This window comes from Pinus tabuliformis, chromosome 9 (genome assembly GCF_031772625.1).
Source record: "Pinus tabuliformis cultivar Carrire ecotype Pingquan chromosome 9, CPIR1, whole genome shotgun sequence".
Lineage (NCBI taxonomy): Eukaryota > Viridiplantae > Streptophyta > Pinopsida > Pinales > Pinaceae > Pinus > Pinus tabuliformis.
This window is the reverse complement of record NC_142307.1, coordinates 954,974,774-954,992,679: the sequence shown is the minus strand read 5'-3', so window position 1 is coordinate 954,992,679 and position 17,906 is coordinate 954,974,774.

Sequence of the window (17,906 nt, the reverse complement as noted above, 5' to 3'; positions counted from 1 at the left end):
GTGATCTTTCAAAGGGGAGGTTTTCATAGCTAGAACAACAAGTATGAGATATAAATTGTAATTTAAATCTTGTCGTGGAGGCCCTCAACAATAATCTTGGTATATTAAGAGATGACGGGGGTTTCTATTGCAAAGGATAAATCATAGGGGAGATCAAAATATCAGGAAGAAATAAAGAATTGGGCGAAGAAAGAACCTTAGAAAGATCAACCTAGTTCAAATTGCATGAATCATTCACCCTCCCTATTCAAAATGGAAGGGAAGGTCAATATCAAGTTGTACTATGGTGAGATCGATCCTTTGAAGCTAAATCACTGGGTGTAGCAACTAGAAGTGTATATTAGTGTCCTTAAAATTGAGGAAGAACAAAAGATTTCATTTGTGCGACTGAAATTAGAGGCCCATGCCCTGACTTGGTAGGAAAGACACATAGCTACTTTGAGGTTGGAGGGAGAAAGTATAGTGGCTAAATGGGAGGAATTCAAAACCCTCAGAAAGTCACAGTTTTACCCTATTGGGTATGAAAAGGACCAGTGAATCCAGTGGCACTACTTCAGATAAGGGTGGGGGCAAAGCATGCAAGAGTACACCACATAGTTTAGAAATATGGATATAATGCTGGGTATCTCCCCAAAAAACCCGGTTGTACTCCTCAAATATTTGGGCGGTCTACACCTCCATCTACAAGAGTAAATGATGTTGTTCAAGCCTAGATTTGTGGACGAGGCTTGTGTACAGACACAATACATAGAAAACATTGGCCTGAATAAAGGCCAATAAAGTGGATTGAAGCAAAAGGAGAAACATAACACTTCTAAAGAGGGGAAGAAGAAGAAAAAAGGGGGAAAAGATAAAATGATGGTAGCCACAACAAATAATGCAAAGATCCCAAAAACCATTAGAACCACTACAACATTGACATCCATATAGACAAGAAGTGTTGGAAGCTACATTCAAGGTTTAACCCCAAGAACAAAATTAAAGACAATAAGAACAAGAATCTCATGGCCACTGATTCAAGAAACTAAGATGAAAGAAACTTCAAAGGTGGATGAGAAGATCATTTGTACATTAGTGCAAAATGAGGTGAATATGAGTAGCCTGATGGGCCTCTAAATTAGACATAAATTAAGGCCCATCCCTCTAAATTAAACATAAATTAAGGCCCATCTAACTATCCTTCAGCACATTAAACCTATATTTTTGCATTAGATAATGTATTTTTAACTTTAGTATATTCATTAAGAAGGTTTATGAATAATTGCATATTTGTGCCTAATATTATTATTCTTGTGGAATATTATGAGAATATTGGGCAGATTATGAAGATTTGGAGGAGGAGATAATTTAGGGATTTTCTCCCTGCTACAAGAGGATCAATATTAAATAACAAATAAATAATATATTATGGAATTATGGCACAAATTTTGGAACTCTAATGATTGAGAAAATCTAGGAATGTGTTCCCTCCCATGTTATGCAGAGTCCTAATATTGGGAACCGGATCAACTAATCAAGGGATTTTTGTGGGGAAATCTTACTCCTTTCATGGGGAATGATTCCTAATCATTTTATATAAGTACCAAGTCGAATTTTCATCTAGGGAGTAGATTTTTATTAGTCTTCTTGTGGAGAGAACTCGTATTTTTGCAGCTCCATTGTATTTTCTTGCAGGGATGTAATTGTATTGATGAAAAAAATGAAGATTGGTGTCTTGTTCAGCTTCTAAATCTTGTTCTCCTCCATAGGTCTCTGATTTTCCTTAGGCTTGGCCATCCCAAGAGCCTCAAAGCCCTTTTGTATCATTTTCTTTCCTTCTTCTCACTTCTTATTCACATGCAGCTCTCGTTTTTTTTTCTTTCTATTTCTACATTTAGTATTAATTATTTCTTGTTGTAGGATTGGGTTAAATGGTTGATGTAAGTTCTTTTGCAGGATCAAAATCCTCATTTAATCCTTTTAAAATATTTGGAAGGTCATAGTAATCATTGAGCTACATGGATTAGTCTTCTTATTCCCAAATCTAAATTTCTGGAACTCCTTTGTAGCAAAGAACAATAAATTTCTGCTATTTTTTAGAGCATGCTAACAAGCTTCAATTGAGTTGGTTCCACTTGAATTAGATCAAAAAAACATTCTACTTAATAACAAAATTTACCCCATTGCATTTTCACTTGATTAGGTTAGGCATTTGATAGATTTACTAACTCACTAGTTCTCAAATTTCTGGATTTTAGACTAGTAATTTTTCGTTATTTAATAAATCCTTTCCTTGTATAGATGAATTTGTGGATAGATGAAGAAAATAATGTGTGTTTTTGTAGGATATTCTACATTGCAGCGAGACCTCATCCACCCATGTCGCCAAAATCTACTAAATTCTCAATCTGAATTCTTGTTTTATAAGCAAAAATTGCCATTTCCATTGAGCAAATCTACCCATCTTGAAGCCCTTGCTTGAGTTTTGGTTAGTGTCCACCACCTCCATGCCTTATTCTTCCATTATCCACCTTTCCTAAGCTCCATTCCATCTTCTAGACCACTTCCTAAGCTTTCGACCTGTTTTTTGTAATAAAACAGGGGATCCTGTAGACATCCTATAGGAACTAGTACTTCCTATAAACATCCTGTAGGAAAACCTGTAGTGGCCTGTTTTGAGCCTGAATTGAGAAAAATCATCACTAGAAGCCAAGATTAGGACCCTACTTTCCCTCCAAGACATCTGAACCATTGTACTCCTTTTCCTCCACACTTGTCTCCCCTACCAAAGAACCAAGCAAGATTAGCATTTACATTTTTCAAGCAAAAATATAAAAATGAAAAAGTTATTTTATATTTATTCATGCACATAGTAGTTAGCACTCTCTAGATCATATTCCATGCTCAATTATTTTAAATCATCACATGTGATAAATAGGGTTAAGTTAGGTTTCTTTTACATTTAGTCCATGATCTTTATGCAATTAGAATATGTTTATTTCCTTATACTTTATTTCTTGCAATAGGTTAGGGTTTCCATTTTGAGCAGTTCATTTTCTGCAATTAGTTTGGGATTTGATTTTAGTACATGCACTCCATTACATCATGACAACAAAGGAAGGACACATTGTACACTGCACATATAGTGTTGATAACTCTTAAGTTTGTATGAACCCTATGTTGGTAATTAAAGTTGGTAGCCTTGAGAGTTACATCATTCTTATTTCAATACCAAGGCTCATCGCTTTTTTGCATCATTTCTAGGGAGGTGTCAAAGTATGAATTGTTTTATTCCCTAGTCGATCCATTTCTTTTTACTTTTTCCAAAAAAAAAAAAAATTGCATTAGGCATGTTTCATTTCAAAAATATAAAAGTGCATTACATTAATGTTTTCAATCAATCATAAAAACAAAAAATCTCCATTGCCAACCCACCCCACCATTTGATCACATGGTGCAGTAAGAGTCACATCACCATCCACTTTTGCAGGTAGAAGAAGAAGAAATGGTAAAGAATGGAGAAATGGATGGAGAAGATAACAATGAATAATATCCTCATGGATTTCCCATTCAAGATATTGATGTTAATGTGCACATGAAGAACATCCCTCTATATTTTTTTCCAAAATTTCATGGTCTAAGGTCAGAGGATCCGGAAACATTTCTCTTTGAATTTGAAATTATTTGTAGATCTTATGGCTACTTGTTAAACACTTAAAAAATGAGATTGTTTCCGGCAACATTGAAAGATAGAGCTCTTAAATGGTTCATGAGTTTAGTGACTAATTCAATAAGATCATGGAATGATATGCAAAAGAAAAATATAAAGTTCATGATCTTAAAGAAGAAATATTTGGAATGAATCAAAAAGAAGATGAGAGCCTTGAGGATCTAATAGAAAGGTTTATGTATAATGTTAAGAGGACAAAACTACAACATTTAGGATCTGACACACTAAAAACCCTCTTACTTAGACAATTAGGGATGAGTGGATTGATCTCCTTGATATCATGAGTAGAGGTGATGTATACCAATTATCATTTGAAGAAATTTGTGAAACATGCAAATACATATCAAGAAGAAGGGCAAGAGCAAGTCAATCAACATCAAGATCGGTAAGTCAAGCTAAACTTGGAAATTTGTTTGATAACTTTAAAACGAAAATTCTTAGCAATCTGAGTGAACATGTAGAAATGTTAAGAATTCAAAATAAGAGAAAAAAAGATGTTGATATTTGTGTCATCCATACAGAATCACATGATATTAAATATTGCCCCTCATTACCAAGGTTGAAGGAAGTTTACCAAGAGGACAATGGAGCAAGTCAATTGCCAGTGCAACTATGTTATGTAGCTCCAAGAGGACCATGGTAGCCTATTCAACTTGATATAATGCAAGAGCCTAATTCACAATTTCAATCTTATGTGTATCCATCTCAAAGTAATTGGAACACACCCTTTCCTTGGCAACATTGGCCATCTCAACCCCAAAACCAATTTTGGCAACAAGGTTGGCAAGGAACTTATGAGAGCCATCCACAATATCCTCAATATTTTCCTCAATATCCTCCATACCCAACTCCATGTTATCCCTACAATTCAAATCCACCACAACCACAACCCCAACCACATCCATCTCAAATATCCACTCCCACTCAACTACCTGTACCACCATTTCCAAACCCACACATTGAAGTAGCTCAGACCACTTATAATGTTGAGGTAGAACACTTCCAAATATCTCCTCTTAAGCTCAATGGTATTCACCATAGCTCAAGAAGAGTATTGCAAAATAGATATTATTTCGATATCATTGAAAGACCATATCCAAATGAAGAAGATTCAAATGAGAAGACCAAAGAATCATGGGCTGCACGTGATGAAGAACAGACATCAAAAAAGAGATTGAGAAAGATCCCTCATGGTTATCATCAAATCCTTAATGTATTCAAGAGAACAGTCAACAAAAAGAGGAAGATTTGAAGGTCATTGTAGAAGAAGACATGAAGAATGACCCACATAAGCAAGAAAACAAAGGAAATCAAAGTTATATTGAGGTTTGGTTCTAGAAAATCAACAAGATGGAGCATCACTCTCTTCTTCAACTATGCTTGATCCTTTCAAAGTCAAATCATTTGGTCTCTGAAATCCAGGTACATGTCAAATGATATATTGAAAGCCTACACATCAGTTTGTCTGTCATCTTGATGTGCACATGGATCCACTGGAAGTATTCTTATACTTGAAAGTAAATTTTTTTTTCAAATAGGGTAAGGTAGAAAAAAAAATGAAAAATGAAAAATAAGAGAAAAAAAGGTCAAATCTCAGGTGAAAACCTCCTTTGAGGCACTTGAGATTGGCTCATTGATTGAAAACCTCCATGAGGCGATCAATGGGTTGGGAAAAAAGAAAAAAAGAAAAAGATCCTAGGTGAAAACCTCCTTTGAAGCGCCTAGGCAAACCTACTAGTTGAAAACCTCATTAAGGTGGCTAGTAGGCCTAGAACAAAAGAAAAAGAAAAAAAGAAAAAAAAATTGTTCCATGTATCTATCTGATGAATTCATGTACTCTACAACATTTGCAAGCAACAAAAACAAGTTGGTACCAAAAAAAGAAAAAAATGGGTCAAACCTAGTCAAAAGTAGTCAAATTTTGACTTTCTCCTCATTTGCTCAAATCCCCCAAGAGGACCAAGGCAATGCCAATCCATCACTCTCATCTATTTCCACCATCCACTCATCATTCCCAAGCTTCTACCACTCATTTTCCTTGTTTTCCTGAATTATTATAGGTTGTCTACAAGAAACATAAATACATAAAGCATAAAACTATTTTTTCCATATCTTGCAAACCATGCATCCATTTTCGAAACTGTTTCAGAGGAGATGCATATGGATGATGGTAACATGCTCAAGCAATTTTAGCAAATTCCAGTACATAGTTTTCAAGAAATCAACCTCCATCACCTACAACCATTTTTTAATTTTCTCTATATCCATACATCCATTTAAAAAGTTGTTTCATGGGGAGTTGTATATGGAGGATGGTAACATGCCCAAGAAATTGCAGCAAATTCTAGTGCACACTTTCTAAGAACTCGGCCTCCATCTCCTTCAGCCATTTTTAGTTTTTCTCGAGATTCATGGATCCATTGGCCAAGATGTTCTTATGGGGAGGTGCACAATGATGATGGAAACATGCTCAAAAAAAATCAGGTCAATCCATTCTACCGTTTGGGAGATATGGACAAAACAAGTCTGCTATAAGAGATTGTTGTGAATTACTACAAGATGTCTACATGAAGTTCTGAAATAGTACAAGATCTCTGCAGGAAGGCCGAGATGAAGCTACAAGAGGCAATATGATGGAGAAATGGGTCAAAAGGTCATGTATTCTTTAGGAAGGTTGATATAGTCCCCCCAACACCTACACATCAACAAGAAGACAACCCATCATCAAAATGAGATCAACAAAAAAGAAAAAAGGCAGTCAAGAAGATGTACCTAAGTCATTAGTAGCACAACAACATAACCTCAGCAACAACATGCATGTCTCTCCAACAACCATCAGGTTGGTACAGGTATGCAATATTCTTGACCTCTTCTCTTGAGCATATTATAGTTAGAAATTTGTTGTCAATGCATGAGAGATGATGTTTTATAAGATAAGGATCAGTCAACAGTCTCAACCACCTTCAACTAGTTAATTGCAGCTTATTCCTTCCCTCATGCAATGTTGAAAAGTCAAAATTATAAAGGGTGATGATTTCAAGGAATGGGGACAACAGTTAAAAAAAGAAATTTTTGCAAGTCACCATAGCACTCCAAGCCCTCCATCCGCTTCATATCCATTATCTATCCATCATTCATCCATCCCATTTCACAATTTCAAAAACAAACCCTACACTCTATCTCACCCTGAAATTTCCTGGAAAAAAGCAAACAAAGCATCCTCTCCATTTTCACAAACCTACATCATTTCTTATCATTCCCATACAGTTAGAAGACTTTGAAGGAAAAAGGAATGACTGCTACAGGAAGGAAGAATGTTGCTACAAGAAGGAAGAAATGAACAAATTGTGCTAAAAACCAAAAAAAGGCAGTACCTAAGAGAGACCTAATCAAAACAGAAAACTCCAAGGCCATTAGGCAATCATCTAGGCCACAAAAGAAAAGAAGAAGAAAAGCTAATGGTCTCAAGAAACAATGATTTTTCTTTGCACAAATATGTTTTTGGGCTTGTCCTTGCAGAATTTACAACCAAGATTCTTAATGCACAAGAGAGAGGCCACTAAGGCCATGAATGAGGCACAATGAGGTCACTAAGTTGCTCAGAGGATAAGAAACACTTTCAGCAGGGGGTATGATGGACCTTTAAATTACACAAAAATTAAGGCCCATGCCTCTGAATTAAACATAAATTAAGGCCCACTTGACTATCTTCAGCACATTAAACCTCTCTTTTTGAATTAAATAATGTATTTCTAACGTTAATATATTCATTATGAAGGTTTATGAATAATTGCATATTTGTGCCTAATGTTATCTATTTTGTGGAATATTATGAGAATATTTGGCAGATTATGAAGATTTGGAGAAGGAGATAATTTAGGGACTTGCTCCCTATTACAGGAGGATCAATATTAAATAATAAATAAACAAGATATTATGGAATTATGGCACAGATTGTGGAACTCCAATGATTGAGAAAATCTAGGAATGTGTTCCCTACCATTTAATGTAGATTCTTAGTATTGGGAACTCGATCCACTAATCAAGGGATTTTGGTGGGAAAATCTTCCTCCTTTCATGGGGAATGATTCCTCATAATTTTGTATAAGTACCAAGTCAAATTTTCCTCTAGGGAGTAGATTTTTATTAGTCTTCTTGTGGCGAGAACTCATATTTTTGCAGCTCCATTGTATTTTCTTGCAAGGATGTAATTGTATTGATGAAAATAACGAATATTGGAGTCATGTTCAACTTCTAAATATTTCTCTCCTCCATAGGTCTCTAAGTTTCCTTGGGCTTGGCCATCCCAAGAGCCTTAGATCCCTTTTGTATCATTTTCTTTCCTTCTTCTCACTTCTTATTCACATGCATCTCTTGTTTTTGTTTATTTCTATTTCTGCATTTAGTATTAATGATTTATTGTTGTAGGATTGGGTTAAATGGTTGATGTAAGTTCTTTTGCATGATCAAAAGCATCATTTCATCCTTGGAAAGTATTTGGAAGGTCATAGTAATCATTGAGCTACTTGGTTTAGTCTTCTTATTCCCGAATCTAGATTTTTGGAACTCCTTTGTAACAAAGAACAGTAAATTTATGTTATTTTTTAGAGCATGCTAACAAGCTTCAATTGAGTTGGTTCCACTTGAATTAGATCACAAAAATGTTATATTTAATAGAAAAAATTATCCCATTGAATTTTCACTTGATTAGGTTAGGCATTTGATAGATTTACTAGCTTACTAGTTCTCGAATTTCTGCATTTTAGACTAGTAATTTTTCTGTTATTTAATAAATATTTCCCATGTATAGATGAATTTTTGGATAGGTGTAGACAATAATGTGTTTTTTTATAGAATATTCTACATTGCAGGGAGACCTCATCTCTCCTCATCCACCCATGTCGCCAAAATCCACTAAAGTCTCAATCCCAATTCTTGTTTTATAAGCAAAAATTTTCATTTCCATTGAGCAAATCTACCCATCTTGAAGCCCTTGCTTGAGTTCTAGGTACTGTCCACCACCTCCATGCCTTTTTTTTCCATTATCCACCATTCCCAAGATCCATTCCATCTTCTAGACCACTTCTTAAGCTTTCAGCTTATTTTTTGTAATAAAGTAGGGGATCCTGTAGACATCCTGTACGAACTAGTACTTCATGTAGACATCCTGTAGGAAAACCTATAGTGGCTTGTTTTGAGCCCGAATTGAGAAAAATCGTCACTAGAAGCTAGGGTTAGGCCCCTACTTGCCCTCCAAGCCATCTGAATCATTGTACTCCTTTTCCTCCACACTTGTCTCCCCTACCAAAGAACCAAGCAAGATTAGCATTTACATTTTCAAACAAAAAGATAAAAAGGAAAATGTTATTTTATATTTATTCATGCAAACAGTAGTTAGCACTCTCTAGATCATATTCAATGCTCAGTAAGTTTAAATCATCACATGTGATAAATAGGGTTAAGTTACGTTTCTTTTACATTTAGTTCATGATCTTTATGCAATTAGAATATGTTTCTTTCCTTGTACTTTATTTCTTGCAATAGGTTAGGGTTTCCATTTCGAGTAGTTCATTTTTTGCAATTAGTTTAGCATTTCATTTCAGTACATGCAATCCATTACATCATGACAGCAAAGGAAGGACACATTGTATGTTGCACATATAGTTCCGATACCTCTTAAGTTTGTACGAACCTCTGGTTGATAATTAAAGTTAGTAGCCTTGGGAGTTGCAACATTCTTCTTTCAATACCAAGGCTCATCATAGCCTTCAACATAGGAAGAGAAAGAAATGACCAAACTCTTTTGCATGAAGATACAAGTTAAGAAGACTAATATTGATGCTTCATTTGACTCGGGATCATATGAAAATCTCACTACAAAAGATCTAGTCAAGAAGTTGGGGTTGGAAATTTGTGATCATCCTAGCCCATATCCATTTGGATGGGTAAATAAGGATGTGAAGTTGAAGGTAACAAAGTATTGCAAAATTGTATTTTCCAAGACTGTTATTGATGAAGTATAACTAGATGTGGTTCCCCTTGATGTATGTGGAGTCATGTTAGGGAGTCCCTACATGTACATGTGATATGCAATATTCATGCGAAGAGCCCACCGGTATTAGCTCATTAAGGATGGAAAATTGTTCACCATCAACGCACACAAAGGAAAGTAAAAAAAATTGTTGTTAATGCCAACCAAGACAATAAATTGATTAGTTTTAGTAAGAAGTATGTTTTATTATTTTTAAGAGAAAATAAATTTTTAGAAGATTTTGTAAGAGGAAAGGCATCGCTAGAGGGGTCTACTAAGAAACCAAAACAACAACTGGAAGAGTTTTTGTAGGCATACATGGATGTGTTTTGGGGGCCTAAAGGGTTACCACCTAAGAGGGAAGTATGGCATGAGATCCAACTATTACCAAACTCCCCATCGCCAAACATAGGGTTGTATAGATATTCCATTATAGAATCAAGTGAGGTGAAGAAATAGTTACACCAGCTACTAGAACAGGGTGACATTCGACTAAGTACATCACCATTTGGGCCACCAATCATTATTGTGCCAAAGAAAGATGGGATTTGAAAGATTTTTATAGATTATATGGAATTGAACAAAACCACGCTCAAGAAAAGGTACCCCCTCCCTAGGATAGTTGATCTACAGGATCAATTATAGTAAGAAAAATTCTTCACCAAGCTAGACTTAAAGTCTAGATATCACCAGGTTTGAGTAAGAGAAGAAAACTAAAATACTTCCATCAAAACTAGGAAAGGTTTGTTGACTGGTTAGTCATGCCTTTTGGCCTATGTAATGCACTAGATACACTTATGAGATTAATGAATGATGTACTATGTTATTTTATAGATTCACTTGTTATTATGTATTTGGAGTATATACTAGTCTATAGTGCTACTTGGGAGGAGCACATATCACATTTGAAGTAGGTGTTGGAGATATTAAAGAAGCACCAATTACTAGCAAATCTCAAGAGGTGTGAGTTTGCACAATAGTTTTTGGTGTATCTAGTGTATGTGATAGGTAGAGGATAGCTAAAGATCGATCCTGCCAAGACGGAGGCCATCATGAAATAGTTTGTGCCTAATAATGTTTCTGACATTGGGAGTTTCATTGGGGTGGCACAGTACCTGAGGAAATTCATAGCTTCATTTTCAGCAGTAGAAACACCACTCCACACCATAATAACAAGTGACAAGAGTTTTCAGTGGAAAAAGCATCATGAGAGGGCCTTTAAGGAGCTAAAGAGGAAGATCAATCAAGCACCAGTTATGGAATTACCAAACTTGCAACGACCCTTTGAAGTGGAGATAGATGTGAGTGGGTATGTTACGAGAATGGTCTTGATGCAGGGAGGAAGGCTTGTATACTACTATTATGAAGTATTCCATGGGGCAGCCTTTAAGTAACCAACCTATGACAAGAATCTCTACCTTGATGCCAGCTGTGAAGTGAAATCATTATTTGATGGGAAAAGAGACAATAATCCACATAGATCAACAACCACTATAGTACATGCAGGCCTAAAGTAAGCTACAACAGATCATGCATTACAAGTAGATGGGTTTCTACAACAATTTCATATAGTGATTAAGTACAAGAAGGGAAACACAAACAAGTAGGCTGACATGCTTTCAAGGCCACCCACATCAAATATCATATCTTTTGGGACTCTTATGCACATGGATCCATTCATCCATGATGCATAAATAGAGACATATTTAGAGGATGAGGACTTTAGGGATGTGTTTCAACAGTTGTAGAGTTAGAGTCACATGCATGATGGAAATAACACTATTGACTACCATCTCCAGGATGGGTTTCTCTATAATTTGGATAAGCTATGTGTTACTTAAGTGATTGCAGCTAATTAGAGAGGCTCATGCCTCTAAGGTTACAAGGAACTTTAGTGTAGGGAATATAGTGGCCAACTTGTAAAGGTATGTGTATCAGCCCAAGATGCAAGAGAAAGTAGTTAGGTTCATAAGAGGATGCATACTTTGTTGTACGAATAAGCCTAGAAACATGAAAGAGGGTCTATATCATACCTTACCTATACTATCTTGTCCTTGCGAAAGAATTTCTATGGACTTTGTGGGAGGTTTCTCAACAACTAGGAAGGAACATGAATACCTATTTGTGGTAGTTGACAAGTTCATCAGGATGTGTGTTTTTATGCCCTATAAAAATACCATAATCAGGCAAGAAGAAACCAAATTTTATTTGGACAGGTTTGGGTGCACTTTGGGATACCAAGGAGCATCATTTCAAATAGGGACATGAGATTTTCATTGTTTTTTAGACTACACTGTGGGAGAATATGGACACAAAGTTGAAGATTTCTACAACATTCCATCCACATAAAGATGGATAGACAAAAGTAGTCAACATGAATTTGGTGCAACTACTGAGGGGACATAATTATAAGCATCCAAAGGTATGGGATGAAAATTTGGTATATATACAACATTCTTACAATAGAGAAGTCCACACCTCTACTTCATGGGTATCATTGGATATTATCGTAGGTTCATAGAGGGATTCTCTAAATTAGCTTACCCCATAACCTCCCTGTAGAAGAAGTCAGTGAAATACAAGTGGACTCAAAAATGTCAAAAAATATTTGAGCAGTTAAAACATTTATTTAGTGTTGCATATTGCTAAAAATAATAATCCTTGATATATATTTTTTAATATGTACTAATGCTTGTTTGGAAGGTTTAGGGGGTGTGCTCATTTAGGAAGATTATTTGGTGACTTATGAATCCTTCAATCTAAAGGATCATGAGATAAACTATGCACTGTATGACCTTCAACTAGTTGTAGTCATCCATGCACTTGAAATGTGTAGACACTACTTAATTGGTAAGAAGTTCACCTTAGTTACTGATCATGTGAGTTTAAAATATTTTTTCAGCTAACTTGACATGAATGCCGCGAAAGATGGATGGATGGCCTTCCTAAGCAAATAAGATTTCAACATTAACCATATAAACGAAAATTAAAACAAGGTGGAAGACATGCCAAGTTTAAGTCTGAAATAGATTTGCGAGGCAATGGTAAGTAGTGCTAAAATATACTTCATAGAACAGATTATTGTAGTAGCATTAAAAGACAAAAGTTATAATCAAATTTGAGAAAATCTAAAAATTAAAACTAACCAAGGATGTTAAGTCCCTATAATACTAGTGTATCCCCCATATTGTTATTTTTGTACCCCATAGAACCCCCTTATCATTATTGTTGTTCCCCATAGAAACCCACTATTATTATTATTAAGCCCTTACATTATTATTGCTATGTAAGCCCTAATTATATTTTGACCCTTTAGACTCCTATATATACTAAGTAGGTCTTGTTGTTTGAATCATCCAAGAATTGTTCATTTATGTGATGTAAAAGGAGGTTCCTCCCTAAAAGAGGCTTATTTTCAAGTCGTTTATCTATCTTTTCTTCTGTTTTAATGATGTGGTTACATAAAATTTGGTATGAGAGCTTTAGATCCTAAGGTTTTGCTACTTCAAACAGGTCATCTTGGAATTTTTTATATAACATTTTTTATGCGAGGATTCAGAAGTTGAAATTTTGATGACATGGAGTTGAAATATTAATTAATGTAATGTAATTGTTTTAGAACTTGTTCTCCTACTTTTTTGGAGATATCGTCCAAAAAAGTTAAGGTTTTTGCATGCTCCAGAAGTTAGTCTAAGACAAGTATTCCGAGAAAAATCATCATAAATTTCTCTTTGTACATTAGATTTGAATTTCATAAAAAGTGACTGAAATCACACTAACTTTAGTTTCTCTTGTATCATTTTCAGGGTCGAAGGTTGAAACATTGACACATGGCATTCTATACAAGTTTGCTCTACTGAACTAACCCATAATCAAGCCATTGTGGTAGATTTGGCATAACTTTATCTTGAAGAATCCAATCTTAGTCTAACTTGTGGCATTGGAAAGAAGACTTGGAGGGCCACCAAAGGGCGTAATTTTAGACCTTCAAGAGCTAAAATTACATAGATACAACAATTTCAAGATCGAGATCCTAAAAGTAAGAAAAAAGTGTGGAGTTTTTAAAATTTGCATAACTTTCATTTGAAAATCAATTTGAAATGATTCAAAGAGTAGAATGAAGCATACATATCATTATTTGGTTCAAAATACCTCAAGAAAAGAAAAAGGATACACCCATTAAGCCAACAAAAAACTCTACTATGACACATGAAGAAGAGGAAGAAATGCAACATGATAAATCAAAATTACGTGACCAAGTGCAACAAACTTCACTCTCGCAAAGAGTAACCAAAAACGAACTGGAAGCTAAGATGGATTGTTTAAAAGTAGACATGGGAGATTTTAAAGTAGACATGGATGTGATGAATGTCAATTTGGAAGGGTTGACAAAGTTTCTATAAGAAAGGCTTCCTGATGGTGACAAGGTAGTCCATGAAAATCATGATGAGGACAAAAATAATATGAATTATGATTTTATAGACTCTAATGTTAAGTTTAAGATCAACCACATTCCAAATATCAATATGAGGACATTTAATGAAAATGATTTGGTGACATGGATTCTCTTGATGGAGCATTTATTTGATCTGCACGACGTATAACACACACAAAAGGTACACATTGCATCTTTATATTTACAATCTAATCATTTTGTATGGTATTGATGGCTTTGTGCTCATAAAGCACTAATCAGTTGGACAATATTTACTGAGGAATTGATAACACATTATGAGGATGCAAAGATCAATACCTTCTTTATCCAATTGATAAACTCAAACAAAAGGGTTCCATTGGGGAGCATATTGACGACTTACAAAAATTGAATATCAAGGTAAATAATATTCAAAATGACCATATGATTGATACCTTTATAGGGAATTTAAAGGATAACATACAACATGAGGTTCTCCTTTGGGAACCTAATTCATTAGAGAATGCATTTAGGGTGGCAAGAAAAGTTGAAAGAATATTTATGGCAACAAGGAAGTCTACTACTCACAACTATAAAGATGTAAGTGTTGTTGCTCCTACCCTCCCATAATGTACAAGGTTGACACCACAATAACTGGAGGAAAAAAGAGAAAAATGGCTTTCTTAAAGTTGTAATAACAAATACACTAAAGGTCATAAGTGTTCTGAGAAGAAATCGTTTTACATAAATTGTGAAGAGGAGGAAGAAAAGGAACAAGAAACATCAAAATAAGAAGATATACACCAGGAACCAACCCCTGGGGTTGAAAAAGAAGAAATGAATTTGACCATATCTTGTAATGCATTGGCAGGAATTACCACTCCTCAAACTCTCAAGATAGATGCATATATCAAGGATAAAATGGTAATATTGTTGATAGATCAAGTAGTACCCAAAATTTTATTCATCTTAAGGTATCCAAGTAGTTGAATTGATTTGTATATCCATCACTAGAGTGTCAAGTGATGGTTGCAAATGGAGGAACTATACAGTTCTCAGGTAAGTGCCATAATATCAATCTAAAATGGGGGAATATGTATTGAATAGTCCAATGCTTTCCATTCCACTGGATGGTGTTGATGTTGCATTAGGAGTCCAATGGTTACAATCTTTGGGGATGATAACTTTTAATATTACAAAACATTTCTTAAAAAATTTCTAGGAAGGAAAGGAAATTGAATTAAGGGGTATCATAGGGAAACCTAGGAATATAATTAGCTCTAATGGCATGATAAATCTTTTGAAGGAGTAACAATGAGGGGTAATTATACAATTATTCTCACTAGATGTTCAAACATCTAAGTCATTTGTTTCTCTAGATCTCAAAAAAGTCATTGACAATCATGCCAAGGTATTTGAGACTCTGAAAGGTCTCCCATCTATTCACGGTCATGATCATGATATTCACTTGATTCCAAGAAGTGTTCCTCCAAACATCTGACCTTACATATATCCCTATGCCTAGAAGAGTGAAATTGAACGTATGGTTGTGGAAATGCTAGAGGTTGGTATAATTCAATGTAGCCAAAGTTCCTTCTCTTCTCCAATAATATTGGTGCATAAGAAGGATGGGTCATGGAATATGTGTTCGAATTATAGAGAGCTCAATAAGCTCACTATTAAATATAGATTTCCCATTCATATCATTGATGCATTGTTGGATGAGCTACATGGAGAAATTTACTTCACCAAGCTAGATCTTCACTCAGGATATCATCAAATTATAATGAAGACAAAAGACATTATGAAAATAGCATTCAAAACTCTTGAAGTTCATTATGAATTTTTGGTCATGCCTTTTGGTCTTACTAATGCACCTTCCACATTTCAAGGCTTGATGAATTCCATTTTCAAACCCTTAAAAAAATTGCATTAGTATTTTTTGATAATATACTAATCTACAATAAGTCTTAGAAAGATCATATTCAACATGTTGAAAGATTTCTCAAACTATTGGAGGAGAAACAATCATATGCAAAACCCTCCAAATGTTTCTTTGGGGTATATGAAGTGGAATATTTGGGTCATATTGTATCTCGTGAAAGTGTTAAGGTTTCCTAACAAAATTAAAGCCATAAATTAAGAATGGAAAATCCCCACTACCTTAAGGAATATTCGAGTATTTATTAGGTTGATAGAGTATTATCGTAATTTTGTTAAGAATTATGGGAAATAGAAACACCAATGGCAACATTATTGAAGAAAGATGCATTTTTTTGGACTCAAGAAGAAACTAAGGCTGTTGAGCATCTTAAAGGCACAATGTGCCAAGCTCCAATCTTAACTACACCAGACTTCACAAAAGCGTTTACTGTGGAATGTGATACCTCAAGAAATGAAATTGGTATTGTTTTAAAGAAAGAAGTAAGACCCATTTCTTTTGAAAGTTGTCCAATCAAGTGTAATTATTTACACAAACCTGTTTATGAGAAGGATTTGATGTTGGAAATATTACATGCTCTAAATAAATGGCGCCCTTACATAATGGGAAGACACTTCAAAGTAAAAATAGATCATGATAGTCTTAAATACTTCTTGGAACAAATATTGTCTTCCTTAAAGCAACAAAAATGCGTCACAAAGAAGTTGGGTTATGGATTTGAAATTATCTACAGAAAATGGAAGCAAAATGTTGTTGCAGATGCACTCTCAAGAAGGGATGATGATGTGGAAGCATTGCTCTATGTTAGTTCTATAATCCAACCTGATTGGATAACTAAAGCAAGGTATGAATGGAAGAATGATGAAGAGGTTTGGACACTCATTAAAAATTTGTAGCAAAATGCTAATGCATCTAATACATTTATTTGGAAAAATGATTCATTATGGTACGCAAATCGCTTATATCTATGTAAGAAATCCCAACTCAAACAAAAGGTTCTTTTGGAATAATACACCTCTCTTATTGGAGGACACTCAAGATTTAAAAATATTTAGCACAAGGTTAAGAAGGAATTTTTTTGGGATGGCTTTAAATATGATATTTAGAGGTTTGTGGCTAAATGTTTGGTTTGCCAATAAAATAAAGTTGAGACAATTAAGACCCCGAGTATTTTACAACCATTAGCAATTCGAAGTCAGCATTGGGATGAAGTCTCAATGGATTTTATCACAAATTTACCCAAGTTTGAAGGAAAGCATGCCATTATGGTGGTAGTTGATAAAATTACCAAGTATGCACACTTTTGTGCATTGTCTCATCCTTTCAAAACCAGTACAGACACCACTACATTTGTAGAAAGAATTCAAAATCTACATGGAAACTCAAAGATTATTGTAAGTGACGGAGATCCAATTTTCACTAGTAATTTTTGGATGGAATTATTTTCTTTTCTTGGTACTCAACTAGCTCATAGCTCATCTTATCATCCTCAATCTGATGGGAAAAATGAGATAGTGAACAAATTTTTTGAATGATACCTTTGTTGCTTTGTATTGGATAAAAAAAACACGATGGGTCAAGTAGTTACCTCTAGCAGAATTGTGGAATAAAACTTTCTTCCATATTGTAATGAAAATGACCCCATTTATGGTGCTTTATGGATGTCATCCACCATCTATCACATCGTCTTTAAGAGACAATTCTAAGGTTCAAGCAATGAAATATCACATAAATAATCAGCAACAATTTCTCCAACTCTTAAAGGATAACCTGACTCTAGCGCAAAATCAAATGAATCATCAAGCATATC